We start from the raw sequence: 12,163 nt of genomic DNA, 5'->3' as shown, positions 1-12,163 counted from the left end.
TACTTTTGAAATACGGAATGTGACTTCCAGACAGTTGTGTTTTGTGCCACTTAAATAAACTCTGTTCTTTCCATTCAGCTCTGGTAACCTGATACCGCACAATAAATGCTAATAAGTTTCCTGCAGAGTAGTGCTCTTAAGACAGCTTATTTTTCATCCCTCCTTTCATGTTGTGCCTTTATTGATGACTCAGTCCATACCACAAGTGTTCTTAAAGAAGATAAAATGTAAATAAAAGTGAAAGATGCTGGTCAGATAAGGCACTCAGAAGGACACAGGAAATGCTTCATAAAGAACATTTTTTCTGCATCCAAAGTTGCCCCCTTTTAAGTTGTAGTTACTGGCTGTTACTCTTCATAGGCAGTTAAGGACAAAATGTTCCATTAAATAATTAACAACAGCAAATTGGTGCTTTGGTCTACTGCGAATCAAGGACATATGTCTTTACTGACCACTTTGTAGGCTGGAGATTGGTTTGTCTTCTATTGATAAAATGTTTTCCTAGATGTATTCTTTGTGGGTGAAATTCACCCATAGTATTGCAGCCAAGAGAAGGGCTGGATGACCCCTGTGGATATCTGCACATGGGGAATCAGGAGCGAAAAGTGTGGGAGGGCATTGTCCAACACAGAGAAACTCTGTCAAGGGAAGCAAATGTGCAGTGACTGCCTGCCATGGCTGCACGTACAAGATGCACCAAAGCTGCGGCCCCTTTCCCTGTCCAGAGAAGTGTAGTCCCTTACCAAGGGCATCTGAGGGTCTCCTTGCCCATATACAAAGCCTTCTCCTTTCCTCTCATGTAGCTCCAACGTGCTGAGTTTGCTCCCTTGGACAGTGCTCTGCTGGTAAGAGCAGTGCCTGCATCTGTGCATGCAGGTCCCCAGGAGCTCTATCTCCCTGTGTGTTGTGTGGAGTAACCTACGGAGGGGAAGGGGCAGCCAAAGGGGTCACCTACGTAGTGGAAGAGGTGGGTGCAGGAGAGGAAGGGCTGCCTTCTGGGAAAGCAGAGGCAGCTGGGGCCTGCAGGAAACACCAGCCACTCTGCCCAGCAGTGAGAGGTGTTTGATGTTGGTTCGTTTTTTGGGTTGGGTCTGGCAGCACTGCGGGGCCGTGTGCCCAGGGAGGAGGCAGAGCTCACAGGGAGAACGGTAGATGGTGCCCAGCCTGAAAGGCTCCTCATGCTAATACTTCAATGTAAAGAACAACACAGCTGGGCCTTTTTTAGTGCTTGGTGAGGAAGGGGAGCACATCTCTGCAGCCTGCTTGCCTCACGCGAAAGACAACAGGAAGGAAGTGCTTTGCTCTTAAAAGTTTGTTTCATTCTCACGTTTTGAAAGAGCAGGTCACTTCAAAGTCCCACCACATGCCATCTGCTCGTTACAAATGTGCAAGGGAAATTATTGGTGCTTCTGCCTTGTTTCTGTGATCCAAATGTATGTATGTGCCAATTATTTATTTTATTTTTAAACAGACACGTTCAGTTGTCTCCCACCCTTCTATGCTTCTTACACTGAACATCTTCTAGGGATGTCAGCTCTTGGGGTAGGACACCACATGTGCCTGCACCGCTCTTCTCGTTTGTGTGTTCAGATGTAGAAGGACCACAGTCTCCATGACAAAACGCAGGGAGGGCAATTATCAGGTTCCATGTGGTGCAAATGTGTTTTCTGTTGAAGTAGGCTAAATCCAGTGGCTGATATCATGCAGCTCTCCTGATGGTTGTAAGCCATAACGCAGCTCAGGGTAGGGGCCCTTGATATGCTATTTCCAGAGCTGATGGCCAGACAAGACTATTGGTTTGTCCTGCCGCATATTTTAGACAACAGGCTTTTACCCATATGCTCTATTAGCAACCTTTTTTTAGACAAAATTTTTAAATCCACAGCCACTTGAGCACGTGGAGCCTCTCATTAAAGCTGAGAGGAGCAGAGTTCAGTTCTTGTGTCTGCTGTGATCACTTAAGGTGTTGCTCATCTTGCCAAAATTCAGGCATCTAGTCCAAGTCAGTTATTCAAATAGTGTCTGTAGTCAATGCAGAGATACCTGCAAGGGGCATTTTTTCCCCAGTTGTTAAGACCTATGGTAAGATGGGTTGGACATGATAATTTCTCTCGTTTTGTTTTAGGGGAGGTTGAACATGAAGCTTAGATTAGATTGCTAACTTTTATAGACTAGAGGTGGTACAAACCTTACAGTTAAACCCTTGCTGTCAGAGTCCCCTTTTTATGAACACTGGATAATAATAAAACCTCTGAAGGGATCGTCCTACAAGGTTAATGGAGCATGGTCTCAATCAGAGCCTTAAAAATGCTTCCTTATAGAAACAGTAACTGATCTCAGTGGGGTTATTCCTGATTTATGCCAGTGTAAGAGAAGGCCTGCTTCTCAGGTTTCCTACTGCATTCAAGCTAGCTAATTTTTCTCGGGGCACATTCATACCAATTTGGGGCTGAGTGCTTTACTTGTTTGTATGATGTATACATTTATTTTTAACTATTACTTGTTAAAAATAAACTTTTCATCAGTGAACAGTCCAGGGTGGACAGATGACTCACATGTGCTAGTGGGAATGGGATGAATCAGCAACACTTTGATTCGTAGTACAGTCTTGGGTCGAGCAGCTGTGCCTGGAGAGACTGGACATGCTCCATCTTTCAGCTCGTCGCAGTCTTGTGCCCAGTATGACTGGCTTCCTCTGTCAGCAAGTAGAGTCGTGGGGCTCACTGCATTGCAAGGTGCAGAAGGACCTACACTAAGCCGGCACTGGATGTATTTTCAGCTCTCTCTGGTAGCAACACATGCTTCTCACAGCAAATTGACAGGGTACAGAAGTGCTGGGTTACAGCTCAGGTGTCTCTGTGCAATGCCAACTCAGCCCAGCCCTGACAAAGGCGGCTGAAGGTTGAGGGCTTGGCTTCTGGTCTGCGCTGTGTTTGGTGGTGACTAGGACATCAACTGTGCATGACCTCTGGTGTCACACCTGAGTGTCATCTCAGGGTTGCTATACCTAACTGCAAGTGGAGATAGACTTTCTACCTCCCTGCACTTCTCGAGCATTTCCAGGAGACAAAGCACTCCAAAACATGGTGTGGGCATGATCACAAAGTTATTACTGAACTATTAAAGTTATATTCAGTCTACAGATATACATATTTATGCCCTTCTTTTAGCCCAACTATATGTTTTTCAGGCCTTAAAGCTGCAGGACATTTTTATATTTGTTATTGAGAGCAGATGTGCCCAATTCCAATCATATTCTACTGAAGAATGTCAGGGTTGCAAAAGGTCGAATGGTGAATGCCTTTCAATCTCCATTATTATTTCCTCCACTCAATTGCCGCAGCAGGGAGACTACAATCGTTAATAGAGACCTTCAAAATATTCAAATATTTTACAGATTAAAACCTTCCTTGAGCTCTTTCAGTTGCCTCCTTCCACTCTTGAAAACTGCTTTGGCTATGCTGCTGCTTCAGCCTGCAACTGCAGCTGAGCTTTTGTCCAAACTCACTGACTATGGACACTGAGGAGATGCTAACCTCCTGGTAAACCTGGTTTATAATGTCACCTAACTCAGAAGCCAGCCCCTTTTGGGAAGGTGTGTCAAGGCACTCCACTGTGGTACGTCCTGTAGATGCACTGCCTCTCTGCCTGGGCTTTACCTTGCTCAGAGGTGTCAAAATCTGTTGCAAGGTGGTTTAAAAAGCTGTTTTATGTCTGAAATACGTGCCTGTAAATAACCAAAGTGGAAGGGAACAGTGCTGGATGGGGAAGGGCACAAGGACAAGGCCTGTGCATAAGCACAGAAATACGGCCTCAGTTTCCCCTGCTGTGCTCAGAAATGGTTCAGGGATGCATTCAGGTCTGTCACAGGCCCAGTGGAAACAACCGTGCTGAAGACCAGAAAAGTCCAATTTTAGAGCTATGACAGGTTCTTCCCTTGCCTTCTGTGGCCTTGGAAGGAGGATTATGGAGAAACATGTGATTAATGCCCTCTCTCTGGGAGGAAGAAAACATGATTGTGCATTCTTTCCTAGTCCCGTCCATCATTTTCAGTGATGCTCAAGGGGAATCTTATTCCTTCACATGCAACATTTGCAGAACTAATTTCCAAAAAATAGGAATGGTTTTAAATAAAGCAAACATAATTTTGCAATTATCTGCAATGGCTTAACGTTTATTGATTTTCTCACTCAGCCAGGGAAAATTTTTTCTCTCTCTGCAGAGCGGCTATTTAATACGACTGTTCTTTTTTCCTGTGGGACTTTTTGCACTGAAAATGCTCAGTGGGCAAACTGCTACCATGTTGTGAAGGCAGGGGTTGGGAAGTGTAACTGGAAGATTTTAATGAATGTATGAGCTTTGCTACTGCTCCTTGTCCTTTCTCAGTCAGGCCCCCATCTCCACTGTGTGCTGCAAACGCTAAATGTTTCTTCCTTTGATTTCCTGAGTTTCTAACTGAAACAAAAAACAGGCACGGAACGAAGCTCAGAAACATTTCCAGTTTGGAAAGGAGACATAAGTAAATGCAATATCCTGGGACAGGAGTCTTCTCGTGTTCAAGAGCACTAATAGTCTTGAGGACAGGCCTGCCAACTGGCTTCAGTGCCTTGGGCGTTAGGACAGGCCTGCGTACTTTCTCTCCAAATCAGTGGTTTTTAGGGGACTGCTAGAAAGCACCACTATTGAGAAACTGTGCCAAATCCAAAGCTATCAAATTCAGCACTTGCCACTTCATCCCTTCCTCCAAATATTAAACTTCCATACTGTGCTGCTCTCGCCATGCTAGGAGCCCTAATGTAAAAATGCTGTGAGCTGACAGATTGGTTAACATCGTGCTCGGTTAGAAAATGCAGTCACTTGGGAAGGGATTTTAAAAAGAGCTGCCCAGCCCTTAGTTCATTCAGAAAGTAAGCAAGCCAGCAGGAAGCAGAGGGGGTCTCTGCATCAGCTCACTGCAGTCTGAGGCAGTCTAATCACCACTTACAATGTTGGTAACTGGTTTGCTTTTCAGTAATTAAAATAAAGACACGATCAGTGAGTTCAACACCTGATGCTAGACAGCCTTGTGACTAGCAAAGTTGCTCTGTCTATCCGAGATAGTGCCAACACCCTGAACAGGACTGTCAGCTCCTGCCAGGCACCGCCAGTGGTGCTGGGAAAGCCCCCAAAGCTGCAGTCAACCCAGAGGTTGAGAGGGGTCATGGCTACTGAGAGATGGACTCCTGGCTCCAGGCAACACCCCTCTGTTTGCCAGTGTAAGCATTGCCAGTCCTGTTTGCCACATGCTTATAGGGAGGTGGGGACACCTGGGACTGGACGTGAGTGAAGGGGAAGGGGAAGGCTGGCCTGCTCCTTTTGTCAGCAACGGCGGGCTTACACCTTTAATATATGTGTGCTTCGATCTCCTTTACATCTAACAGTGGCGACAGCCCAGCTTCACCTCACAGAGATGTGGTGGCCATAAGCATATCACAGCACGGGAAGTGCTCTGATGGTGTAGGAATAGGGGCACCAAGCTTCTTAGAAATATGGGTTTTAAAAGCCTATACCTGCCTCTCAGGGTAAGTTAATAGGAAAGCTCTCACCAGAAGTCTGCTTTCTTTGATAGATGAAGGACTATCCAGGGAGCAATCTGAGCTATACATTAGGCTCTCACACAAATCTAGGGAGTCATTTCAGTTGGAGCAACACTGAAGATTAAATATTATAGTTCACAGAAGGGGCTCTGAGTGGCAGTGAAAAAAGCCAGAATACAGTTAGCTAGAATCTCGCAGCGAAATATGGAGCACAGTGTTTAATTAACCTTTTTCTCTGATGCCTCTGGAAAAGCCACCCTTTGGCGAACCCATAGGACAGTCATTCCTTCCTTCAGTGTGAAGTGCACTGAGACATTCAGGATGTCTCTTTTACATTAATTTGCAGGAATGTCAAAAAAGTATTCAAGGCAATGGCAGCAAGCAGCTGGGACTTCTGCAGTCTAAGCAAGGCTTTCACCTTTCTCATCTCCATGAGATGCATGTTCAGTGTGGGGTCATTTAACTGGGACACCTGGTTCAGCTTTTTTTAAAAAAAAAATCCCTTGCAGCAGTGAGCTGCATTGTCAGAACATCTTGAGCAGAAAGTATTCATTGATGAAATTATATGGATTTTTTCAAAGGCAAATCTTTGGCATTTTTGGCACAAAGCTGGGGTATTGTCCACTGGAAAATATCATTCAGATGCTTCATACCTCTGCTTTCCTGCAGGATGGGCAGCCTGCTCTGGGCTTACCTGCCTCTGTATGGCATCTACAGTGTGTAGTAGGAGTCTGATGGCAGCAGGAGCTCTTTGGGATGACAGAGCGTCATTGAGTAGTTTGGCTGTCAGAGCACAGCAGTGTTGAGGAGTCACCTGAAGCTCTCTCATTTCTGAAATTAATGTTTATAGTTATGACCTCTGTTTTTTGGTTTTTTGGGTTTTTTTTTTGTCTGAAAAAAGCAGCAATTTCTCTGTCTTCTTTTGGTGCGATTTTGCTTCTTTTTTTTTTTTTTTTTTTTTTTTAAATTTCTAAATACATTCAAAAGCTATTTAGAAAAATGCTGTTTCCTGATTAGAAAAAAAAAAGCTGGAATATTTTGAGCCATTTACCTCACAACCCTTTCCCGCTGTAGAAGAATCAGCACTGCAGGGGAAAGCTGCCCTTGCAGAGCTCCAGGCTATGCCTTTGAGTCTCATCTCCATGAACCTCTGAGCTGCAGCCAGAACTCCATGTTTTAACTGAAGACCTGTCCCAAGAGGAGGCTTCTTAAGTGTTAGAGCAATGATCACCTAGCAGGGAAGAACTACAGTGTTATTCAGGAGAGATCTAAATGGGTGCTCCATAATACCTGGGTTAACTTGAAGGCAACATCACTACCCCACTGGCCAGACTTAGTTTCTTTTATGCATTCGGTGTCACAAGTGAGCGTGTTGATGGATAGATTCCATTTTTTCCCTTTCTAAAGCAAAAGGCCACTTGCCAGGGTTACTTACAGCTACTGCTGGCCTCAGCAGGCCCCAGCAAGGTGAAAGGTCCTTGTTCCCCCAGAGGACTGACACATTATGATGGCTTCATTTGATTAAAAGGGGATGTTGATCATTAGTTATGACCCAAATTTCTTTTTTTTGGCAATCATTCAAAGTGTTCCCAGATGCCCATAAGGCTGTTGTTACCTGCAAATAAAACATATCTTTATAACAAGGACATTAATGTTAATGAATAATATCAAAATGTGCCGTGTGCCTTTCCCAGGCCTTTTTTGCATTTTGATGGATTGAATGATGGAAGGGAAACATATGCTTTCCAGATTGAACCCAAAGAGCTCACTAATTCAGAGTCCATGCTCCTTCAAGCTGCAGCCAAGCAGAGAATAAATTGCATAGCGTTTGTCATCCACTTGGGATTAATTATTGAGTTTTAGAGGTAAGTAGCTGCACCAGTGAAGGTTACCAGTTTGTTTCTTAACATCTAGTTAGAGCATTGAAGGAACTAGGAGGGAGGAACTGGCCAAACACAAATAACTTGGATATTTCTGTCCAGAGTAAATCGGGCAACAATGAAGGAGGTCAAATGTTCAGCTCACAAAATAATATGCATGTATGCACTTTTGTTGGTGATTAGTTCAATTGTATGAGGAATGGGTACTCCCTTCAGGTTAACATTAAAGAGCATTGACAGAGCAACAGGAAAAGTCTTTGGGTTTTTTATAGTTAGTGCCATAGTTGACCTGGAGCTGGTACTGGCTTGGAAAAAATGCATATTGTTCCCTGAAGGACTCATGTCAGCCTTGAGCTTTGGACTTGTAAGAAAGGAATCTTCCATCTGTCAGACAGAACAGGGTTAGGACACTGGTCCCCAGGGTCCCCTTTGATTATGTGATGATGTTTTAAGGAAATTAGCTGATGACTGCGACAGGGAAAGAACTGGATCTGAGCTTGAAAATTAGGCAGTTTTTTGTTTCATTAAATACACATCTTAGCAGGAAGTTGAAAAGATAAGGTCAAGAGAGGAGGGTTGTGCCAGGGGTGACGGTGAAAAGGTGATGGATTAAAATATAGTCTGATTTAGCTATTTTTGAGATGAAATGAAAAATGAGCACTTGAAAAATGAGTTAATTAATCATTGTGTCTTAGCTATTCAAAGAGCATTTCCAGGGATCCGAAAGGTAGCTTTTCATATCTGCTGTGGTCACAAGCTGCAGAACATTATAACCCTTTGATTATTTTTGGTACTTCAGCAATATTGCTATAGGAACAGGTGAGGTCAGCTGAGACACTGTGAAGGGTAGTAAGTTTTCAATCTTTTTGTAGTTGTATCTGCTTTTGCTTTTTGGCTTGAAGCAACACTGTGCTTTGGAAGTGACTCCATGGACTGTCCCATTTGCTGCATGCTGTTTCCATCCACAGAGTCCATCCATGGCAAATCAGTTTTCCCTCTGAAAAGCAGATAGACTATGCAATGTTTAGCCACCATTCCACAACTCTCCAGTGACTGACCCCAAACCTGAATGACCAGTTCCTCAGTCACCTGCACAGATACATATCTTAAATTTCTATTGCAAAAAATGGTTTTGTTTGTTCCAAAGAGTCAGGATGCTACAGTTGTGTGCCTATTGCATATCTCTTTTTAGAGAGCTTTTATGTATTGTCAACTGTCAATACTGAAAATATGCTAAACTGTGTCGTTTAGCGTTTATCATATGCATAAGTCAATTTCCATGGTTATGTTTACTGAGCTGATGTCTTTAGAGGTGTATGCAACTTCTGTGTGTGACCAAGCAGTGCAACGTTAGTAATGAGTTCTTCCAATGGAGAGTATGACAAAGGCATCTTGGTAAGATTCTGAGTTCCTGAGTACTGATCATGAGCTCAAGGACCAATCTTTTTCTTATTATCACTTCCTTACATTGGAAATATTTATGGAAGCCAAGCAAGTTGCCTCAAGTTCATATCGATGGAAATAAAATTAGAATATTGAGCGTGGTACTGCTCATCACATCACGTGGATACATAATGGAATAAATTTTTGGGTTGAATTCTTTTGCTGAGCTGTGCATGCACTCTTGGTCCAATGCAGCTCTCTGCGGGGAAGAATATGGTGGTTTAAATAGCAGCTACATCAGCCAGTGCTGAGGAGGTACGTACTGTCCCTGACCGCAGTGGGGTAGCAGCACCCATGAAATACATCACACTAGCTCAGGAGAGGAGCTACATCTGTTGTTTCCAACACTTGTCACTCAGTTTTGTTCCCACACTGGAAAAATGATACTGAAGCAAGAATCAGGAATTTGGTCTTGGCTTTGTTAGATAGAGAAGATTGTCTGATAATAATCTGTTTCTTGAGGAATATCTAGCAGAGAAACTACAGCAGGCGTGAATGAAAGGCTACAAGTTGGGAGATATATTTCTAATTGTTACAGATGAAGTTTAAAGAGTTGTCAGGGGGAAACAAACTTGCTTCCAATAGCAGGCTTACAGGTAATTTGAAATATTTCACAGTTATTTTAGGCTTCAGCAAAAGTTTAGTCTGGGTTTTTTTTAGGAGTAAATTTAGTATATCATACTTGCAGTAAAATTTGCTCTCTCAAAAGATCTGTACCTCGTGACCAGCAGCCTCTGTGACTGTAGGTTAGGGAGCTGCCTGTCATTGGTCATCAAGTGAAAGGTGTGGAAGCTGCTTATCCAAGGAGATAAAACTCTATTCCCTCTCGCATAGAGCAGAGGGAGATCTGGAAAACCATGACAGACTGACTGTGAAGAAGCTTACATCTGTTTTCAGCTAGTTAAAAAATGATTCATCTCCTTATTAATTTATAATTATCCATTTATCCAATTATGCTAACTCTGGATTTGTCTGGACATTTCATGGTGAATTTCCTGTTGGATTTCTTATTTATGTATCCTTAGTTTAAGGCACCCACATTAATGGAGAACCTGTTTCCTAACAGACTATACTTTCACAATGCTTTCCATTTGTTTAGTGTTGCCCAAGCATGGAATAAATGCCTTGAAAAGGTGTCAGCTACAACCTTAAGAAAGGTCCTTGCGATCCTGGGACAGCTGGAGCCTTGCTGATATTGCAGATAGGGATTTCCATAGGAAGGAAAATAGGATGCTCCTATACAGGCGTATGGACTTCGATATCTTCCAAAGTCATGGTCAGTCACCACACAGTGCAACCATAGATAATACAACAGGGTTCAAAATCTGAAACGCGACATGAATAAAATATATGACCAAACCCTTGCATTTTCTGCACAAAAAGAAGTGTTTGTAAGACAGGCAGTTTTTCGGAGTGCAATAGCCTCTGCTTCTACATCCTTAGAGGTGTCAGCAGAGCTGCACCTCTGTGCCTGTGCAAGGAATTAGACGTGTGGGAGCTCATGTCTCCAAACCGGTCATCCACAGTAAGCTTGTGTTCAGTGGTGTGAACGCGAACAGATGACTTCTGTGCTCAGTTTATATTTGATTTGCGATGGGATTTCCCTCAGCTCTGGCTTCTAAATGGGAACACAGTGCTTCTTTTGCTGGCTCAGCCTCATAGTCTCTTTAGCTCACCACGCTGAGTCTGATCAGCATCAGGTGCTTCAGAGGGAGATGCATAAATGCCCATAGGTAGCAGAGGTAAGGTATTTATCACATGGGACATTTTCTTAATCTCAGATAGCTGGAGATTAAACACTGACAGATAAGGTTGTACCATGTTAGCAATGCTCTGCTTAACTTTAGGTGTTGTAACTCTGGTTATTTTTGTTAACTTTCTGAGCATCCAAGCCATCTTTCCTGTGACGTTAGATGACACCAGTGAGATGTATTGCAACAAAACCCACTCCTTTTTTTAAAATGTTGAGATGGTCTTTTTCTCTATTCCCCTTTTGCTGTGAGCACCAGGAAGAAAAATCTTGCCCTTGCAGTCTGTCTACACTGCAGTGGAAAATCTGAACTCTTCTCCCTTAATTCCAGGTAGGAGAAAACTTTCTCTGATGGAGCATTGTGGGTTTCCAATACTTATTCCACTGTCACTGCTGAGATCAACAGACTGTGCTAGCACACAGTTCCATTTTGGAAAGAACTCTCTTCCCTTTCATGGGGAACAATTTTCTGCTCTATTGCTTATTTTTATTTACCACGTTTTTAGCTGTTAAGTAAAAATAATTTATTAATACAGTACTTTGGATTTTACAAGGAAAATGAAGAGTGATTTAGTTCATGTTGGTTTTTTTTTTTTTTGTGGTGTTTTTTTTTTTGCTATTTGCTGGATCATAGCTTGTCCTATTAAAATGGAATGAAGTGGCAAACGCTTGCTTTAATAAAATAAGATCATCGCTCTACTTTTAGGTAATAAAGAGCATGTATTTTTGGGTATCAATTTAATAAGTTCTATCTCTCATCTTTCCTTTGCAGTAGGAGCATGACATGTATTTTTGATGGAAGTACAACTGTGACCACAGTCTGTATTTGTATCATGTCACCTAGGAGGTGTAATTGTGGATTGGCAACCCAGCATGCTGGAATGCTGGATGCAGTAGAAACAGGCAGCAGAAGAAATGCTCCGTGTCTGAGAGAGTTTACAGTCTAGGTGTTGCACAAGAGATGGTAGATAGACATAAACAGAAATGTGGGAGATATTGTAGAAAGCCAGAACAGTGTTGCCAAGCACGATGGGCAGCCTGGCACATTGCTCTATCTACCAAGCTCAGCCAGGAACTTCGTCGGTGCAGTAGTAACTAACGAAGACATGTGATTGGAAGGTTTTGTCAATAAGGAGTCTTTGAAACTGATCTTGGTGGGTAGTTAAAAACGTCCTATGGGGGTATGTTTTTTGACCTTGCTGCAAGGTCTGTAGGTTAGAAAGATCTATAGGGACAACATTCTCTTTTTCCAAGTTCTGTCCCTTTTCTAAAACTAAGAACTTTGCAATGGGCAAAGTCAGCTGTTGATGATCAAAAGTAGAGTCTATAAGTCCTTATATGAGAAGTGTATTTGTACTTTGAAGCACAATTTTGAATTGTAATACTTGCAAGACAAAAAAATCAGCACTGAAACTAGAAATGCAACATAATGTTTGGCAATTTCTTCAGAAAAGCTGTTTATCCATTAAAATCTGAAACTGTACTAAAACTTTAATTAAAAAAAATCACCATTT

The sequence above is a fragment of the Leptosomus discolor genome, chromosome 2, assembly GCF_034619465.1.
Source record: "Leptosomus discolor isolate bLepDis1 chromosome 2, bLepDis1.hap2, whole genome shotgun sequence".
Lineage (NCBI taxonomy): Eukaryota > Metazoa > Chordata > Aves > Leptosomiformes > Leptosomidae > Leptosomus > Leptosomus discolor.
The sequence above is the reverse complement of the archived record's forward strand: the minus strand, read 5'-3'. Positions refer to the sequence as shown.